Raw genomic sequence first — 19,794 nt, 5'->3', positions numbered from 1 at the left:
GAGAAAGCTGAGCAAACCAGTCAGGAGGTATTAAAATAATCCAATAAGAAATGATAATGACTTGAACCATGTGATAGTGGAGGTGCTGAGAGGTGGTAAAATTCAGATTCTATCTTACTTTGATGGTAAAGCAATATGAACTACTAACTGAGGTATGGATATGAAGAGAGAAGAGACAGGACTCCAAGGTTTTTGGTCTGGGTAACAGGAATAAACATGTCATTTACTAAGATGGGGAAGACTAAAAATGAAACAAGTTTAAGTAAAAAGATAGTTCAGTTTTGAGCATTTTCTATTTAAATACCTTTAAATATCCATATGGAGGTTATCACAATTGGATAGGTGTCAGGAGTTCAGAGGAAAAAACCTCTTATAAATTACAGATTTTCACTATTTTTTTTTTTTTTTTTGCAAAGTCAATCACTGGGTATGAGGGTGTGTGTGTGTGTGTGTGTGTGTGTGTGTGTGTAAGACTTTCAGGAAATAGTCCATACTTGAATTTAATACATTAAGGCCTCAGCACTAATGGATTGTTTGTATGTTTTCTGATTTACATAAATCCATACAAGTCTGCTAGGCACTTCACACCTTTATTTTTACTTTCACATCTGAAGTACAGCAATATGGATAGATAAGGTGTGTATTTAAGATAACAACGTGAACAGACACATTCCTGGAACCATAGCTATTTAAAAGTGACACCAGCATCAAGATACTCATTCTTATTCTGGGAAGGCTTTAAAAAACAATCACTTGTTATGAAACTAATTGCACTGCCAAATGCTTCTTAAGATCATATGTAAAAATTATCATCTTCTCTACATTTTACTGTTTTAAATCAAGGAAAGTAATAGACTGTGATTAGATTTAGAAGTTTAGTTTTGGATGCTTATAACCATCTAGGTTTTAAAGTGAATAAATTTCCACACTGTATCTCAAAAAGATAGACACCATTTTGTGCCACTACTAAGGAAATACAAAAATGACATATAAGAATACCACACTTCAACCAGAATTATAACATGGGTAAACATGCTTAACTAGTGCTTTCAAACCATTTTCTAAAATGTAAAATTTTCAGTGTGGAATGAGCATTATTTCTTTCTAGGTGTCTATTCATTTCCAATTCCATGTCTTATTACCTCATGCTAGAATGCCTTTCTTCCCAGCTGATCCCCTTCTCCTCCTTCAAGGCCCAGGCCAAATTCAGCCTGGACCACAAAGCCTGCCTGAACCCAAGCAGCATTCAGTTGTTTCCATGTTCCCACATCATTGCCACTTACATGTCTAGAGCACCTAGGTGATTCCACCATGGATCACTTAGCTCTATACACTAAACAGAAGATCCCTCTGGGCAGAAAATCTAAGCCACCTTTGCCTTCCCTAAAATGCTGAACACAATACCTCACATATCATATTGTAGGTAAAAACTGAAGGTTTGTTTAGCTTAAAATCCTATTAAACTAAGAAAATGACCAAATAAATAGAACTTAACAGGAGATACACTTTAATTCCATCACCTTAAACGTACTCTTCCAGTTCTCACTTCCCCATCTCTTCATGATGTCCCAGATAAATCCTACTGCTTCTCACTTTCTAGTATTACAACACATTCTAGTCCAATTTAAATCTTCAATTTCATATCTTAATCAAAGAGTATACATACAACCCCACCCCAACCCCAGGCCAGCCAAGAGAAAGAACATAATCCATTTTTTTTTCCAATATTCTTCCTAACTCTTTCAATTTTCTCCACTTCCTCCCTCAAGTTTCTAGTTCCCATAAATCAGGACAGGCAGAAGAGGTACAAACGCCCTGTGTGCCTACATCCATGGGGGTTTACTGGATGGCCATGAAGGAGAATGATGCTATCCTTGCATAATTATTGATAATACCTTCTCTTTCTCAAAGGCACCCAGTTTAGACAGTATATTTCTGGTCTTCACAGCAGCATTTAACCTCTAAGTTACAGCAAGCCTAAGAGGCTGGCCCCTCCAATAACTGCATAATAACTTCTTGGTACAGGGGTACATTCTAAGACTGACTTTTTACTATCCTACCCACAGTCCTCTCAAATGGCAAGCTCTCCCTGCTAGTAACCACCAAGATAACTCTAACGTGGTTAAGTCCCATAGTGTCCACTTGATCCACGATAGAAAGAAAGAAAGGAAGGAAGGAAGGAAGAAAGAAAGTCCTCATGCTTTCTTACCATACCATATAGACAAATGTCAGCTCTTTCCATTACTATCTTCTCACTCAATATGCCATCTCACTGACTCCATTTATCCTCCTCCCCTCCATAAACGAGTCTATGTTCAGGAATGCTCCCTCAGTATCTCTCTGGAAGGTGCTACTGCAATAAAAGACACAAGATTCTGTGGCTCATTAAACATCCAGACAAGATGTAAAATACCAATCTACACATCCAGCAGACACACCCAAATTCTGGGCTGGGAACAAAAGGTCCTTTGGAGGAAAAACAGGCAAAGGTCACAGAACTAACTTCAATAGATTAACAATTCTTCATCTGAATGACACCAATAATACTCCTCTCTTTTCTAATTACTGTTATGTAAGGGAAGTGGGTGCTACACTTCTATTATCTTTAACTAAGTCCCACATTCCTACTTAGAAGGCAAGAATAGTTGTTAACCTTTATTTTCAGCTTTGGAGCTAGAGCTAAAATCCTGAAACAAACAAGTCCTGGTCATCATGCTATTATCCAAGGTGCAATTCCCCTATATTACGGCTATTGCTTACCTAATATAAGGGACCCTTCATTTTAAGCAACCAATGTGAAATAAGGATTTACCAAAATAGGAAGGGCAGTGCTATTGACAAAAGAGATCAAGAAAAAGGAAAGAAATTCTTCATTTGGTCATTTAAATTTTACCTTAGTAGATTAGTTTATTATTCATATATCAAACATCTCATTTAATTATATATATATATTTAATGAAGAGCCACTACATAAAATGAAGAATGCACACTTCAAAATTCAAACATATGCTATCTATGAAGAAATGAAAATTTAGAATTCTGCACAACAAACCAAGTTGATAATTACAAATCTACTTAAGTCAATATTAGATACACTGTAACTTATGATTTTTTAAAAAATATATCATAAAACTATTTACTAGATTTCAATTACTACATGAAAAATATTCCAGAAAGCTCTCTGCTTAGAGAAACCATTTAGTACAAACCAGTATCCTCAACTAGTACAAAGTACAAAGATTTACAGATATGAACTAAAAATGCATGCTGTGAATGGTGTGAGTTTGGAAAAGTTACACATATAAAATTATATACACGCTTCTAAAGTTAAAACATATACCAATCCTATGACAGAACAATTCCACTCTTAGGAATTTAATTTAATTTAAAAGAAATTAAAACATACTGCCCACAAAAAGACTCATTGAAGAACCTTGTTTATAGCAAGCAGCTTTACTCACAATAGTCAAAAACAAGGGGAAAAAATTCAAATGTCTTTTAACAAAATAACGGATAAACAAATTGCAGTAAAACATAACATTACTCAGCAGCAAAACAGAATGAACCACTAATACACATATGGATGAATCTCCAAACTACTATGTTGAGGAAAAGAAGCCAGACACAAAACAGTATATAATCTGTGAATTCAGGTAAATTTCAAGAAAAAGTTCCCCAATCTAAGGAAAATAAAAATTGCAAACTAGTTGTCTTCAGTGAGGAGAAGGACTGACTGAAAGAGGTATATGGGCAGTTTTAGGGGATTTTAAATGTTCTGTATCTTGAATGGGAAGGGGTAATTATATGAGTAGATACATACGTCAAAATTCATCAATTTAACTTCATTCACTAACTTAAAAATGAGTACATTTTTGTATACAAATTATATCCAATAAAGGTGATTTAAATCATATCTGATACCATAGTTATGCCAAAGATAACCAGCTAATGTAAAATGTAATCCCTTAGTGAATGCTGAAAATGTAGTAAATAATTCTAAAAAAAAAAAAAAAGCTTCTAAAACCCAAATCGAAGTCCAAAGTGTTTACCCACTGTCACAGGTACATGGATAATTTTAACCTATAGAAACATTCATCAGCTTTCACAGAATGAATGGTAGTAATCAGCATGTCTTTTCTTGGGAGGTCAAATGACCTAAAACAGGTGGTCACTTTTGACTACCATAAAATATGAATGCAACTTCATGTTAAATATCACTTTCCCCACTTACCCCGTATTTTCTCTGCCTACTAACAATCTTTGAGGAGCTTACTTCCCTAATTCAGTAACACCTATTTCTAAATCACTTTCCTGATCTCTCTCACCAATTTTTCCCCCTGACTAAAAACTCTAGGAATATTATACAACCACTTTACTCTCAAAGAGCCCTCCTTTATTCTTGCCCTTTGTTTTTTATTTCCTACTTTTTTCCCTGTATTTTCAAGCAATTAAATTATTTTGCATTCTAACATCTTGAGTTCAATAATTTCAACCACTTTTTTCCTGTGTTCAATACCACATTCTTCACCAAGGTGCCCAAAGTACTCATACTTAAGCTACTTGACCATGCTGCCATCTTAGCTGTACCTTTTTTTTTTTTAACCTCCTAAATTACCAATGAATGACAAAGGCAAAGATTCCTTACCCTATACCTGAAAAAAGTTGGATAGTTTGACTCCAAAGCCCTACCACTGTTGTCTTTTATTCATTGAAAAATACTGCTGCTAAGGCACTGTTCCTAACCAAGTGACTGAATGTGTCCTTTCCAAGCAGATGATGCTTGGTTATGAGCTGTCCAGGTCTACTTGTAAAGCCTGTAAACACCCATGGTGCTCATTTTAATGGGCTTCGTGACTTTTTTCCACTGTTTTTCCCAACACCCCAAATTGTTTGTCGCCTTAGACTAAATCAGACTGCTTAAACCAACCCTCTTTGAAACACTTTTGTACACATTCTATCTGAAGTTAATCCAATCCAGCTTATCTGTGTTAGTTACTGTGGCAGCTCATTATCACCCACCTTTCATATACAGATTTTGTATCATGACATCACTTACATTTGAAAACACAGCTATACAATACTACACTAATATTAAAGGTAACCCATTAGTTGGCGTTCTAGAGTCCAGATACAATATTTGCAAATGTACTGTCTCAATGCTTTCCAAGGAGGCTCCAATGCTCTTCTACAACACCAACATGGAGTCATTTATGTTAAAAGCCATTAACCCTAAAATCTTCCCATACTATATGCTGGTCTTTCAGATTACTTATTATTTCTTCATTTATCAGACAATAACTGGACAGAAAAGGCCTCTATACAATGTAAGGCACAATGTGGGACTCTATTTTTACTTCTAAGACCTTGGATATACCCCTTAGTATCTTTCCTCATCAGGAAAATGGGATAATTGCACTTGCTTTCAAGGTTATGGAAAGAATTAAAACTGAGGCATAGTATCTTAGTCAAGACCTACTAAACAGGAGGCTTTCAATAAACAGTACATAATAAACCACTCTACTCTACTGATACCTTTCTTCTAGCACCCTTGTCAATCCAAAAACAGAGCATTCATCTATGATCTTGTTGCCTATCATATTTACAATCTCATTCTACCCTTACATTCCACTAGTTTCCCAATGTCTAGAATAGCCTCACTTTCTCCATTCATAAAATTGCCTCTCACTTGCCTTAATGAAAAGCAGCTTTAGCCAGTGGATTATGAAGTTAGGGGCCAGAGCAACATGGGAAGGATCCATCTAAATAGTCATTGCTCTACTAAAATTAACACAGTAGTATATGCCTACTACATCCTAACCTGGCATTAATCTTTCTTCAAAGTTTTTTCTGAAGTCCACGAAAGCCAGAATCACAGTCTTCCTCATGTCCTGTAAATATCACAAACAGGTCCTATGTGAAACAACCAGTGGATAAAAATAATGTAATTGATGAATTCTCAAAACCCTCTAAATCTCAATGTTTTATCTCAGAAACCCATTCATGAGAACTTATCATATGGGGATTGAGGGAGAATAAAACTAATAAAACTAAACATAATTTTAACCACTGATACAAAGCTAGTTTTAAACACCTGGATTTTCTTCTCCTGATTACACTCAAATAAATGAATTACTGGTTCAATCTAAAAGATTAACACTTTTTTTTTTGCCACTATATTCTCAAATTCCAAAAGCACCTTTTCTGCAATGAACTTTTTTAATATTTTTATGACATGTCTGCTCAATTTCAGTAAGAACAGGTAAATTAAGAGTAACTGCAACCTATCAAGCTATGATTATGCATTCTTCCATGTATTTTTTTTAAAAGTCTGATTTGAAAAAAACTGCTATTTATAGTGTTCCCCCTCATAGGTTTCCAGAAGGCCACAGTGGAATTCCTGATTTGAATGGGTTATCAGTGTTAAACCCACACATAATTTTTATTAGATATGTCTTATTTATAAGGTAAAAAGCTGTTTGCTACTTACTTACACACACACACACAACTGTCTTACCTAAAGTGCCTCATATCTGACAATGGCAAAGTTTTTCAAATATTAATATTAACCCAAATAAAATCCACAGGGCAGTTTAATTATGGCACCATAAATGGATGACAAGAGCATTTTATTTTAAAATCCCTGAGTTCTAAGATCTGAGCATCTACAAGAATATCCCTTTCATTCCAGATTTAAGAGTTTAAGGCATTCAAATGCTACACCACACCTGTCTTTCAGTTATAGACACTGCTTTCAATGAAAAAATAGCTTAAAAACCATGAAATGAAATCAATTCCACATAAAGCTATCGTCTGATTCTGATCTCTAATCTGACTTGTAAATTAGATGTGTGTAACTTCCACTACTCAGCAACCCACAGATCTTTTTCCTAGCAGGATGGCTATGTTAGTTGCATTGCACTCTGGCAGTAGTGGCAGTGGCACACTGACAAATTGAATAGTGTATGCCTTGAATAAAACAGTATATGCCCTGAATAGTATATGCCCTGTTCAGCTTTCAAGGTAAGTCATGAGGGAATCTTTTTCTGTTTGTTGATGAGCTACATGAACTATATAAAATGTAATCTATGTTTTATATACTGGGATGCCAGAGTTTTTGTTGAATGCTAAGGTAAAAAAAATGTTGAAGATTCACTGGAAAAAAAAAAGGGGGGGGGGAATCAACATTGAAAATCCACCCACTTCATTTCCCAGAACTGCTTTCAAATCCTCTACAACTGGAATAAACAGACATATACTAAAAGCAGCAGCTCTAACCAAATAAAATATTGATTTGGTTCAGAGAATACTTTGATGTTCCAGTTTTCTTGTGATTCAGTGGCTTAGAAAATACAGGTTTATTTTCAATTCACACCTGCTCTCTAAATCATTTTAAGTGAATTTAGTTAACAGGTCCTAAGATATTAATTTTTTAATTCAACTGTTCTATGCACCTAGTATTATATAGTGTGTTTTTGACTGTTGAGTTCAAGAGCCTACACAAAAGAATGTTTTCTTGGAAAATTCTGGGTAGAGTAGATTTTTGCAAACAGAATTTTGGGGGGGGGGAGGATGAGAGGGAGTGAGGGGCAGAGGGAAAGGAGAGAATCTCAAGCAGGCTTCAAGCCCAATGTGAGCCCGACACAGGGCTCAATCTTATAACCTTGAGATCATGCCCTGAGCTGAAATCAATAGTCAGACACTTAACCGAATGAGCCACCCAGGCACCCTAGAAACATATTTTATATATGCTGTAGGACAGCAAAATTTCAAGAAATCCCCCAAAGCAAAAACTTTCTTATAAAAATAATTAAGTCTTAAAATAATGAATACTGTTTTTCTGAAAATAAATAAATTGGAAAAAAAAAAGAATTAAAGATAAAAAAATAATAATAATAATTAAGTCTTTAAATTAACCTTTTTAGGTTAATTTTCTTTAGTTTCAACATATGTTTTTCTTTACCATAGTTCCCTTAAAGTAAAAGAATCCAACACTAAAAGGTGGTAACTACCTAAGTTCCATATAGACGGAACCTTTGAAGTTTGATTACCAAGCAATTACCATGTATCATCATGGAATGATAAAACATTACACATTCCCCAAGTAAAGATCAAATTTACTTCAACCATGCCCTCCCAAACAAAAAATAGAAATTAAAAAAAAATCAATTTTTATTTAATCATGAAGTCCTTGGAATCATAGTAGGGCTTGATGCCATTTTGGTGTCACAATCTGCCAGTCATCCAAAGAACATGCCATCCTTCTCTTTCAACTTCTTTGTCTACTAGTGCATCACTGGACCCAGCAGGCAGCTCACCCAGACAATTTCAGTAACGGATTTTGGCTCTGTGCATAACAGATGAAAATCTTTACGAAGTATCCAGTTTGTCTTATAGCTGAGAGATTTGAACCTGCTGCAGATGTCACATCTAAATTCTTGAAGGGATTTTTATCATCAGTGTCACCTATAAAACAAGACAGTGTCACCAACAGCATTGTCCTAGAGATATCTATTTCAGTAATGCTAAGCTTTCAGCATTATAACTGACAGTGATTTATTTGACTATAACAAGGGTCAGCAAACTACAGTCCATGAACCAAAATTCAGCCCACTACCTATTCTTAGATCATGGCTATGATCTAAGAATAGATTTTAAAACTATAAATGGTTGAAAAAAGTTTTTTTTTTAAAGACTTAATACTTTGTGATGTGAAATTACATGAAATTCAATTTCAGTCTCCACAAATAAGATTTTATTGGAACCACAACTATGCATTCTCTATGTCTGCTTTCATGCTATAATGGCAGACTTGCTTAAGTAGGTGCAACATCAACTAAATGACCCATAAAAAAGAGCATCTTTACTCTCTGGTGCTTTAAAAAAAAAAAAAAAAAAAAGTTTGCCAACCCCTGATCTAGAGGATATCAAGTAGGTAGGTTAATAGGACACCTAGTGTCTGTTTTATCAAGAACCTGAGGTGCAATGACCCAGTTGTTCCCTTCCCTTACTTTCATATATTTGTTTAACAAGTATTTCTGGGTAGGTCTGTCATTCCAGTGTAGACAGCTGTAGTTACTTTGCTTTCCACTTTGGCTCAGCCTTGCCTCAATCCAAGGAATCAATTATTACCCTTGGGCAGGAAGAAGGCAAGAAGCTCAGTTTCAAAATCAAATACTTCTACAACACTGGCCTCTTCTGTATCCCTAAGTTCTCCTGGTTCTGGATTTCTGCTTTATGTTAACCATTCTCCATAACAAGCTTTCTGCACTAATACCAGTCTTAAAATTCTCTATTTCCCGCTAGAGATCCTAGAGTAGTACACTGAGTCACAGTAGTCATTGACCGATCTGTGCTGGCTGATAGCTAGTTCCACCCCTGCTTTATTAACAAGCATCCTGTAATATGAATTTGTTTGGCCCCCGTGGACAGTTTTCATATTCCAACATTCTTCCAACCTCCACTACTCCTCCTGGTCATGAATGCTCCTGGAATCACAGATTTCCTTTTACATGCAAACTCATATACTACAAACCCATGAGTTTATTAACCTGCCCAACTGCACCTTCATTCTGTTTCTTGAGCTCAGTACATACAATAACCAAACATAAGAGCACAAGACAAACCTCTATATAGATGGATTTCCCATCCTAGAAATATCCATGTTAAAGCATCTCATACTTTTTAGCAACTGCCCCAAAAGTGAATATATTCACCCCAAGCAGGATTCAGAATATTCCTTCCCTTTTTTCCCTTCATCATCGCTAGTTAGCCCAAAGTTTCTAGCTCTGCTTCATCTGAGAGTGCTATCCATTACCCTTTACCCACTTGGGAGTGCTCAAAATATCTGTGTTTCTTGAACACTGCCTCAGACTGTCTGTTTTGCTTCTATCAAAGCTTTAACAACCCCAGTTCTATTGTAAGGGAAAAAGAAGGGTTTCTTGTCACTATCTGACTACAGTGGAGAAATGTATTTGGTTAGATTTCTAGCACTGAAAATATAATTGCCCCAAAAAACATGTCAATAGTCCACAATGAGGCTACTATTAGTGGTACTACAGAACTCATCTGTAATTCATATTGTATTGCTACAAATAATTAATTCACAAACACATTCATAAGTTGTAGACTGACTGTACTAAAAAATAGCTGTGAAATGTCAGGAAGACTTTATGGCAAGACAGATTAGCCTCACGTAAAGACTTCAAAGAAAATGGCAATTTATTTTCAGCAAAGTGAATTTCACTATAATCCTGAAATAGAATGCCACGGTGAACAACTCAGAAAATTGCATAAATAGTTCTAACACAAATGCGTAGTATCAAAAATGAAGAGGCTGACTGAAATGACCATTAACCATATTTTAATTCTGAGTAGCAACCACATAGGTAGCATCAATCTTAAATAAAAATGAAATCTTCAGCAATACATATAGGAACCCTATGCCTACTTGGGGAATGACAGAGTACAACAACATACCCTTATTACCAGGAAAAAAAAAGTAGATGCATGCAGTCCATATTCCAAAGGAATACTCAGAAGATTAAAAACTTCAGAACTTTACTCATCTGACAAATCTAGTCTCCTTCCCTTTAGGGGACAGTTCACACTTTTTAGTAAAAGGACTCCTTTGTATCCTCAAATACTGAGAACTCTTGAAAATTCTTGTTAATGTGAGTCATAATTATTAATATTTACTGTATTAGAAATTAAATGAGAAAATGTAAACATTAACTCATTTTAAAATTTTATGACACGTTTAATATGACAAATAACATACGTTATGAAAAAGTACTTTCCTAAAAAAAAAAAAAAAAAAAAAAAAAGTAAATTTCTTGGATGTCTAATTTAATAGAAGACAGATGAATTCTTGTACCTGCTTCTATATTCAATCTGTTGTGATATGAAAAAAGGAATTATACGTTAATATTTATTGCCTTTTCAGATAAATGTGAACATACTTCTTTGATACTACACCAAAACTTGACAAGTAGGAGTTTAACGGTCATTATTATACAGAACCTATTATCACAGAAACTCTGTTTCTCTGTTACTTGCTTTTGGTAAGAGTATTTTACCCACAATTTTATAACACTGATTGCTTTGAAAATATTGGTGTCTTACACTATGTTTATATTCCAAATTTTGACATAATTAATTAATTAATACCACAGCAAAACCTCACTTTCATTAATATCACCGCCCATCTCATCAGAAAAAACTTGAAGTATTGGGAAGCTGTCAAGGGCACAGCAGGTGATAAAAGTTTTCCAAAATTTTAATTTTCACTTGAAATCTCAAATTTTATCATTGGCAACAAAGATTATCAGTTGTTTTCCCCGAAGTGGCAGACTTGCTTTGTTCATTTTCAAGAAAATAACTGCCAAATATCTAAGTCTAAATGATCATAATTTGGTAGTCATTATTATACGTAAAAATGATGCTTCATGTAAAGTATGACTAATTCAGCTTGCAACTCAAAAAAAAAAAAATCACAGAAGGGTTTTCCTTAGATCAACCAATGTACTCTGGATATACAGCAAAAAAAATGTTTTTTGCATATTTCCTACCTCATCACAAAGAATATTAAAACAAAGTATACTGAAGGATTAAGATTTAATAAAATTGTTTTTACTGCTTCATCAATGACATTCTTCAGTGAAACTGGCATTTCTGTTTTGTTTTGTTTTTTACTAGAAAAGCATGGTAGTAAAGAATACAATGATTACTAGTAAAGTTTTGTGCCATTGAGATTTAATATGTACTAAGATGTCCACAGTTTTACCCACCATTGCTTTAGTATCAGCAAGGCAAATGTCAAAGTAGTGGAAAAAGCATTACTATGAAAATAGTTTGAACCTCACAGATCCCCTTAAAGGCTCTTGTGACCTATATGGGTCTGCACATCACAATTTAAGAACCATTATCTTAAGGAAACACTAAAAACTATAAATGATAATTTGCCATCTCCAAATGCGTAATAAATATTCCCCAACATAAGAATTATATTAAAAAAAGAATTATTAAATATCTGTACAAATTCCTTGATTTTAACTCAAAATTGGTCCAATTCATTCTGAAACTGTATTAATAATGTAACAATACCAATTAACATATAATGAGCACTTACATGTATTACCTCATTAAATCCTCATAACTATATTAGTTCTCTGATAACATTCATGCTACTGAGGAAGACACCTGAGGTAGAGAAAGGGGAAGTAACTTGTTTGTGGTCACAATAACAGCTATCAGTATTAATGAATTCAGACATTATTAAGTATTTTCTTTACTTACTTCATCTCTTAAGCCTTTATAATGACTTACTAACCTTTTTTCACCCTTTATTACTCTTGACACTTCTATTACCCATTTTACAGAAGAAAACTGAGTCAAGAAGGGCAAGTTCCCTGCCCAAGGTTATCCAAGTGGTTGATCATCCAAGTCTGTCTTAATTCAACAAGTATGCTACATATTTTGCCTATGTCACATATGAGAATACCCTATATATATAAATAATTCAATGGTTCCAAGTCCTACATAGTTGTAAACTCAACTGAGCAAGACCGCTATTTGTAATTTTTTTTTTACTAATTTGATTATCTCTGTCTTCAAATAGAACAAAACCTACTTTCTTTTAAAATAGCCCATGATCTAGGTAGACAGTTCACAAACTCACTAAACACTTATCTGCATAGGACAACAAATCAATGCAGTTAAGATTATTCTAAGGAAAGTGAAACCCAGAAAACTAACTAACTTCCCCCAAAGCATGCTGTTCATAAATGGTAGAGGGTTGAAATCAGTCTGGACTGATCCTGAAGCCTAAACTCTTCAATCACACTGCCTGCATGTATTTAAGAAAGTCTCAGGCAATGACCTAGGAATTGTTCACAAGGTCTGGATACAGAGCTTGCTGATATCATATCCACTTTGCCCAAGGCAATCAAGATATGAATCATCTTGTCTCTCAAAGACCAAGAGACAAAAAGGAAGATGATACAAGCTGAAAATAGAGACCCATTCTCAGGTGCTTGAGGTAAAACATGGACAGCTAATGCAGTAAAAAAGAATAGGTGGCAGCACACACCTCTATAGCTGAGATAACCCCACCTCTGTTTAAAAACAAAACAAAAAAATGCTTAGAGGAAAATGTCATCACAGATACAAAGCCTACTCTTTACACAACAGTTCTCAGATGCCAGGAGCCCAGGAATACTGAAAATATAGTAAATGACAGCAGAAATCAGTTTCCTAAAGCTTTCCTAAACTCTAATCAATCAGCAAAATTGTCATTTCAAGTAAGGATCCATAAAAGCCAGGGGTTATGCCCCAGTGTTTATTGCTATTTTAAGGCCCTACATCATCAGATACTTCTTAATATTAAACCCTAAGGGGACAGATTCATCTTAACTTGAAGTAACTCAACTTTTAGGAAGGATAAACATCTTGTGACTGGACAGAAGACTGTGGTTTTAGTTTCAAACAAACTGTATTCTCAAGGAATCCGCACACACACATCTGACATTTGACAGAAAGGTGACAAAATGGAAGGCTGTGGTATACCACCTAAAAGGGCAGGGCAGCACAGGCAAGAGATGAGCAATTATACTTGTCACAGAATACCACATTCTGGATTCCCTTTATGGCAAGGGGAAAAAAAAAAAACAAAAAAACTACAGAGCAAATTTTACCTCCTCCCATCATAGAAAAAGAATCACAATCTAGTAATGTAAAAGCAGCTGACAGATATATAGAAAAAAAAATCAAGATTGAGGTCATGTCTCTTGCCATGCATCATTTACACTAAGGATTCCCCCATTTATCTGAATTAATTTCATGTACCTCATTTCATTCAGATAATTGAAGTTTTCCTTTTAAGAGTTGTAAAATGTTACCTCAACTTAATTAGTAAACTGTCCACTTAAAAATACCACTACAAAAAATACCATCCCTTCCTCTCTACACAAACACATACACTCCACTATCATTAAAAGTATGAGATTTTGGCCTTCACAAGAAATTTAGTTCAATAAGTCCTCTTTAAAAAAATTAGCACGAGAATTTCTACAAGAAAAGTTATGGTCATTACCTTGTTAATACAGAGTGTTTGCATTACTTGTTAAAGACATGGTAATTTGGGTATTCAATACATGACTGACTACTGTTCTGAAACCAAATTAAAGGTTTAGACTACTGAAGAGTTTGATGACTTGCCTCAAAACAATAAGTAGGATTGTATGGACAACAAAATCAAAGAGGTCTCTCTTTTTTATGAGCAGGCATTTAAGAGCCTTTTAATGAGAATTTACTCTTTAGTATATAATTACTAATGAACAAAAAGAGGGCAATTAAACTCACTTCTTTATAGTGCCATAAAACTTCAATGTGTAAGAAATATTATATACACGTTAATCAAACTCAAGAAAAACTGAAATGTGCAACATCTAAAAATACGTAGTGAAAATTATATACCTTTTCTCAAATAAATGCCTTCCCGGATGACTGATGAAGCTATTTTTTAAACGGATTTGCTTATAACTTATAATACACAGACTGTAGTCCTAATGATGGTGATGAAATGTCTAAACTTCTTTTGTGAAATCTAAATTTCCAAATGAACAATGATTTTCCACACTGATAATAGACTGATAGGATGAATTTTATATTAATTAATATTTATTTACCACCTGCTATGTGCCAGGCACTATATTGAGTGCGAGGAAACCACCAGGAAAAGCACAGATTCAGTCTCAATACTGGTACAGTCCAGAAGGAAAGACAAATAATGAACAAATGTGCTATGGGAAAGTACAACAGCTCCTTGGTCAAATGAAAGCTCAAAACTGAGAAGACATGGGTAGAAAATCAAACACCTGAAAATGATTAGCTACCACTGAACTCAGGGGATAAAAATCACCAACTACATGACTTCAGCTAAGAAGGCAAAGAATCGAACAGCTACACAGACAGGAAAGGGATCTAAGTGATGACTGGATGAAGTCTAGGGTGTTCTACAGTCTGATGCAAATGAAAAGCTGATCCTCAAAATGGACTCAAATCAAAACAGCCAAAAAAGCCCAGTTCTCAGCCAGCCTATCCTCAGTATATAAGGGGTCAATCCAGTAAGTGCAAGTCCTAGAGGCGGTAGCATAGTATCTTGGCTCTGCAAGTTCTGCCTCAGTTGAAACAGAGCCCCAACCATCCACTTGTGGAAAAGAACAGGTCCCAACTTCCTGAGCAGAAGAGGGAACAGCAAGGAGAGTCAGATGACCAACGGTTAAAGTTCTTAAGCAGGTTAAGACAAGGTTTCAGGTCCACAAGTCGAGTACAATCTGGAGTACAAAAAGAAACAACACAAGAAAACATCAACTCTATGGACTATTTAACACTTACTAAAGAAAGGCTGTGGAACTGCTTCTCTGTTTACTTTTATAAATGAATACTCAAAAACAAAGTCATCTGTTTAAATGACTTAAGTATGACCTTAAAAGTATGGGGGGAAAGGACTAGATACTCTGATTCTTATTAATGAATTTATATCCTAATCCCATCTAAACCTTTATTGAAATATTCTAGATGCCTCACACACACCCCTCATTAAAATGTTTATGCTATGCATTTTAAAACTCTTGATGAGTAAACTGTCTTTAAAAATGAAAATCTTAGTCAAACTGCATACATGCCAACAGTATGGTGAGGTACCATACTTCCACGAGCAATGAATGTTCAGGGCACCAGAAAAATTCCAGATCCCACCTCCAGAAGGGGATGGAGATTTTAATGTATTTTCAATCTTAAAAATCAATTCAAAAACTGGGTCAAAGGGGTAAAACTGGCAGTGGGTAGGATACATAGACTGGAACTAGCAAGGAGCCAGAATGATACATGTAAAATTATCTCCTTCCTATAAATAAACACCCTGCTATACTATACAATTGTTCTCAGTTATAAAGTTGTAGAAAAAAATGCATGTAGCCCACAGACGTTGTCTTTGTGAAGGCTATTATTTATGATCTACATATTCAAATAGGAATCATGCTAAGGAATTGGCCCTACATTTGCTCAAACATTATTTTCCAAAGCTATTCAAAGGGTGAAGTGGTGGTACTTTCCAAAAGAAATGCTTGAAAATTTTCCTCTGTTAATTTTTTTAAATAAACAAAACACACTATTCTGATCTATTAAAAGAGGAGATAAGCCTAAGAGAAAAAGAAAATACGGTAGGTTTTTGAGTTGTTTTGTTTTGTTTTACCATACCACCAGAATGCCATATAAAACAGTTTAAAATATCCTATCAGGACAGCTTGCCAAGGAAGACTGGACTCCAAAAGTCAAGATCCTTATAAAAGTCTATATGCTGAAAAATGTTTCACCTTATAAAGTGAAACCAAAACTTTAAAATGTGGCTTACAGCAATTAATTAGAGCGTCACTCAATTGATGGTGGTCAAACTTTGCTCCAGTGGAAAATTTCACGGAAATTTTGTATTACTTTAGCTCTACTGAGGTATTCTATCAAATAATTTAACTAATGGTCATTTTCCATTAGTTTTAACATATGTTAAAGAGTAAAATCCTCAATTTTTAATTTTTTCCCCCATTTTTTCTGAAATATTTTTCAATACTGGATACATTTTTCAATACTGGAATTAAGCCTATTATAGTATATGATTCAACACATAAATGGAAATAAATTATTTCAAATTTACAAAATCATGATTCATGACCTCCAGCCACTCAGCTACCTTAAGTTTGCGTAAGACCAGCATGAACACAAGCATTTAGAGAATATCCACTACACTTGACACTAGGCACACAAAGATAGAGTAAGACATGGTCTTGGGGTGTCTGGGTGGCTCAGTGGGTGAAGCCTCTGCCTTCAGCTCAGGTCATGGTCCCAGGGTCCTGGGATCAAGCCCCATATCGGGCTCTCTGCTCAAAGGGGAGGCTGCATCCTCTTCTCTCTGCCTGCTGCTCTGCCTATTTGAGATCTCTCTCTCTCTCTGTTGAACAAAAAAAAAAAATCTTTAAAAAAAAAAAAGAGAGAGAGAGTAAGATATGGTCTTTCAAGAAGCCCCCACCAAGCAAAGTGCACAGAAGCCAAAAAGTATTTATTTACTAAATGCCTAAACACTGTGGTGTTTAGCAGGAACTTCAGGACTTCGGCATTTGAGGCCCACTAAGAAAAGTGATGCTGCCTGGGAATACTGGAATTCAGTTACTACATGTGTATAGCACCTTTCTTCCTCATTAACATCAAGGTTATATACACCACAGTCTTAAACACACAGACTTTTAAAATGCCAATCTCCTGGAATCAAAACAGACTATCTGAATCAAGAATATGAACAAACATTCTTGAAGTGAAAATAATTACTAATTTCAAACAACCTGGAAAGAACTGTTTTCAACTGATAAACTATAGCATGTCCTAATTATAAATAATCTGTATCATCTGTATCTAATGGGTCCAAACACAAATTAAGGCATATAGTCAAAAAAAAGAACAAAGAAAATTTAGTAATTACTAGACTTTTTAAAAAATAACATAGTCAAAACAAACTTTGGTACAAAAATATTCATTGAGGAGGTCTGAATTATATATTTAAGTGTTCAGTTAATTAAGTCAACTAGTTCTATTCAACTCCTGTTGAAAATCTTCAAGAAACTTTCTTTAATTTCTCCCTGTAAAATAATGGGGTTGGATTTAACTGTGAAAGCCTCTTACAAAAAGAAATTTCTGTACTTCTGTGGTATGTAAGATTAAAATGTCAACAGGATTTCAAAACAGGAGTAAAGAAGCCATCTTAACTTCTCCAACGGATAATGCTAAAAATTCATTTTCCTATTTTTATCTCAAGATCACGGTTCAGATTTTACCTATTCAGTTTACAAGTTTGTCGAAGAAAGTTGCATGATTCAAAAGGTACCCCTCCAACTCTCAATACTAACACTGTTTCATCAAATACAAGATCCAAAGGAAAATGTATAAGAAAGTGAGAGCTAAGGAGAATCTACTCCTATCAGACGTGGGATGCACTAATTAAAATTCAATATAGCGTTTGGTAGGTCTGTGGGTTTCTACATAAAACTACTGCCACGCTTTAGCTTAAGGTTAAATGGGCTAGCAGAATGCAATAAAATGGCTCTACTGAATTATTCTAAACTTCTTTTTAGCATCTCCTTTACCTGAGCACTACCCTGAGTAGTGGTAGGACCAAACCACCAAGGTGAGCCACACCACTGGAGGGCTGCGCTGTGAAACCCACCTCTCGCGGAAAATCACCGTCAACTCAACGTTTTCCATTTCATTCGGTGATACAGGTGGAGGAAAAAGTGTAAAGCCTTCTCTTTGAACCTCCCATCGCACTGCCTCGAGGCGCTAATTTAAGAATTATCTCAAAGATCATCTAATGCAGTACAGTTCTCAGAAGATTCTAAAAGTTGTATTTGAGAGAGAGAGAGAGAGAGAGAGAAAACTCCCTCGGGCCTAAAGGTTAAATTGTGGCGTACTGCAACTTCGCTGCAGAGTACGTGGCTAGACGCAAAAGGCTTAAGAGAACCTTTCCACCGAACAGTTAGCCCGCATCACGATCAAAATAAGTGTATGCCCGACCCTCACAGGAGGGATAGGGCAAGGGGCGAGTGAGGTCTTTCATTTCAGCTGACCGAGAGGCAGAGGGGCTGGCGAGGGCAGGAAAGTAAGAGCAATAAAGGGGACAGCCGCAAAGCAAAGGTTCCCCTCAGGAAGGCCCGGAGGCGCGTGTGGCAAGGGACCCCGCCTCGCAGTCCCGTGGTCGGCAGGAGGCCCCTCCGCCTACTCGGGCCAACCCCTACTTCCCCCCGCGCGAGAGTAACGAGCCCCCAGCCCGCCCCTCGCCTGCCGCAGGAGGCGGCGGCGGCACGCCGGGTCCCTAGAAGCTACCACACACCAAGCGCAGAACTCAAAAAAATTAAATCAGAAAATGGCCAGCCTACAGGACTGAAATGCAGCGGCCGGTGGTCCCGGCTCCACGGACGAGGCGGACGGCGGCGCAAGGAACGCAGCGCGTGCGCTCGGGAAGCGCGCCGCCCGCGCGGCCCTCAGCTCCGCCCCCCCCACCCCCGGCTCTCCGCGCCGCCGCCGCCGCCGCCGCCGCCGCCGCTGCCGCTGCTGCCGCCGCCACTGCCCCTCTGGGAACTTCGCGCCGCGCGGCCCCGCGAGGCGGGCGTCGGGGAGGGAAGGGGAGGGGCCGCGCTCCCCGCCTCCCCTCCGGCCCGCGCGGCTCCCCAGCCCGGAGCCTACTCACCTCCTCCTCCTCCTCCTCCTCGTCTCTCCCTCCTGGCCACCGGCGCGGCCCAGCCGGCGACGCGCTGACGCCGTGCCCCTCCCCCGCCGCCGCCGCCGCCGCCACCGCCGCCGCCGCCCCTCCCGGCCTGCGGCCGCTGCGGCCTTCAGGCGCGTCAGGCGCAGGCCCCGCCCTTTGGTCCGCCCACGCGCCTAAGACTCCGCCCACTGCGCGGTCGGGACGGCGGGAGCGCGGGGTCCCTGACTCAGCGCGGATCCCGCCCGCGCGCGTCTAGTAGTGTTGGTTCACGGCCCCCTCTCCTCTTCTCACCTACCGACGGCTTTGCTTCACTTCTCCCCTCCCCGCGCGCCCTTTCCCCCTTTCCATCTCTTCATCAATGCCCCTCTCTGCCTCTTCAGCTTTTTTGTACTCTTTCTCTAACCCTCTAGTCTTGTTCTAAGCTCGTATTGGCTCCTTCTCTTTTCTTCCGGACGGTCTTCGCTGCTCACTAGATCGGCCTCGGCTTC

General features: G+C 37.2%; 1 long non-coding RNA gene across 2 annotated transcripts; it reads right to left on the bottom strand.

Annotated features, from left to right (window-relative positions):
- Positions 1-8,151: 8,151 nt before the first annotated feature.
- LOC122902684 lies at positions 8,152-19,043 on the bottom strand. Of its 2 annotated transcripts, none has more exons than XR_006383848.1 (2): positions 18,978-19,043; positions 8,152-8,463 (listed from the first exon to the last, which is right to left on the bottom strand). It is a non-coding gene; the product is annotated as an uncharacterized LOC122902684 (long non-coding RNA). The 2 variants fall into 2 exon arrangements; XR_006383847.1 differs by lacking the exon at positions 18,978-19,043 and adding an exon at positions 18,269-18,814.
- Positions 19,044-19,794: the final 751 nt, after the last annotated feature.

The sequence above is a fragment of the Neovison vison genome, chromosome 3, assembly GCF_020171115.1.
Source record: "Neovison vison isolate M4711 chromosome 3, ASM_NN_V1, whole genome shotgun sequence".
Classification (NCBI taxonomy): domain Eukaryota; kingdom Metazoa; phylum Chordata; class Mammalia; order Carnivora; family Mustelidae; genus Neogale; species Neogale vison.
This window is presented reverse-complemented; position numbering and strand designations above follow the sequence as displayed.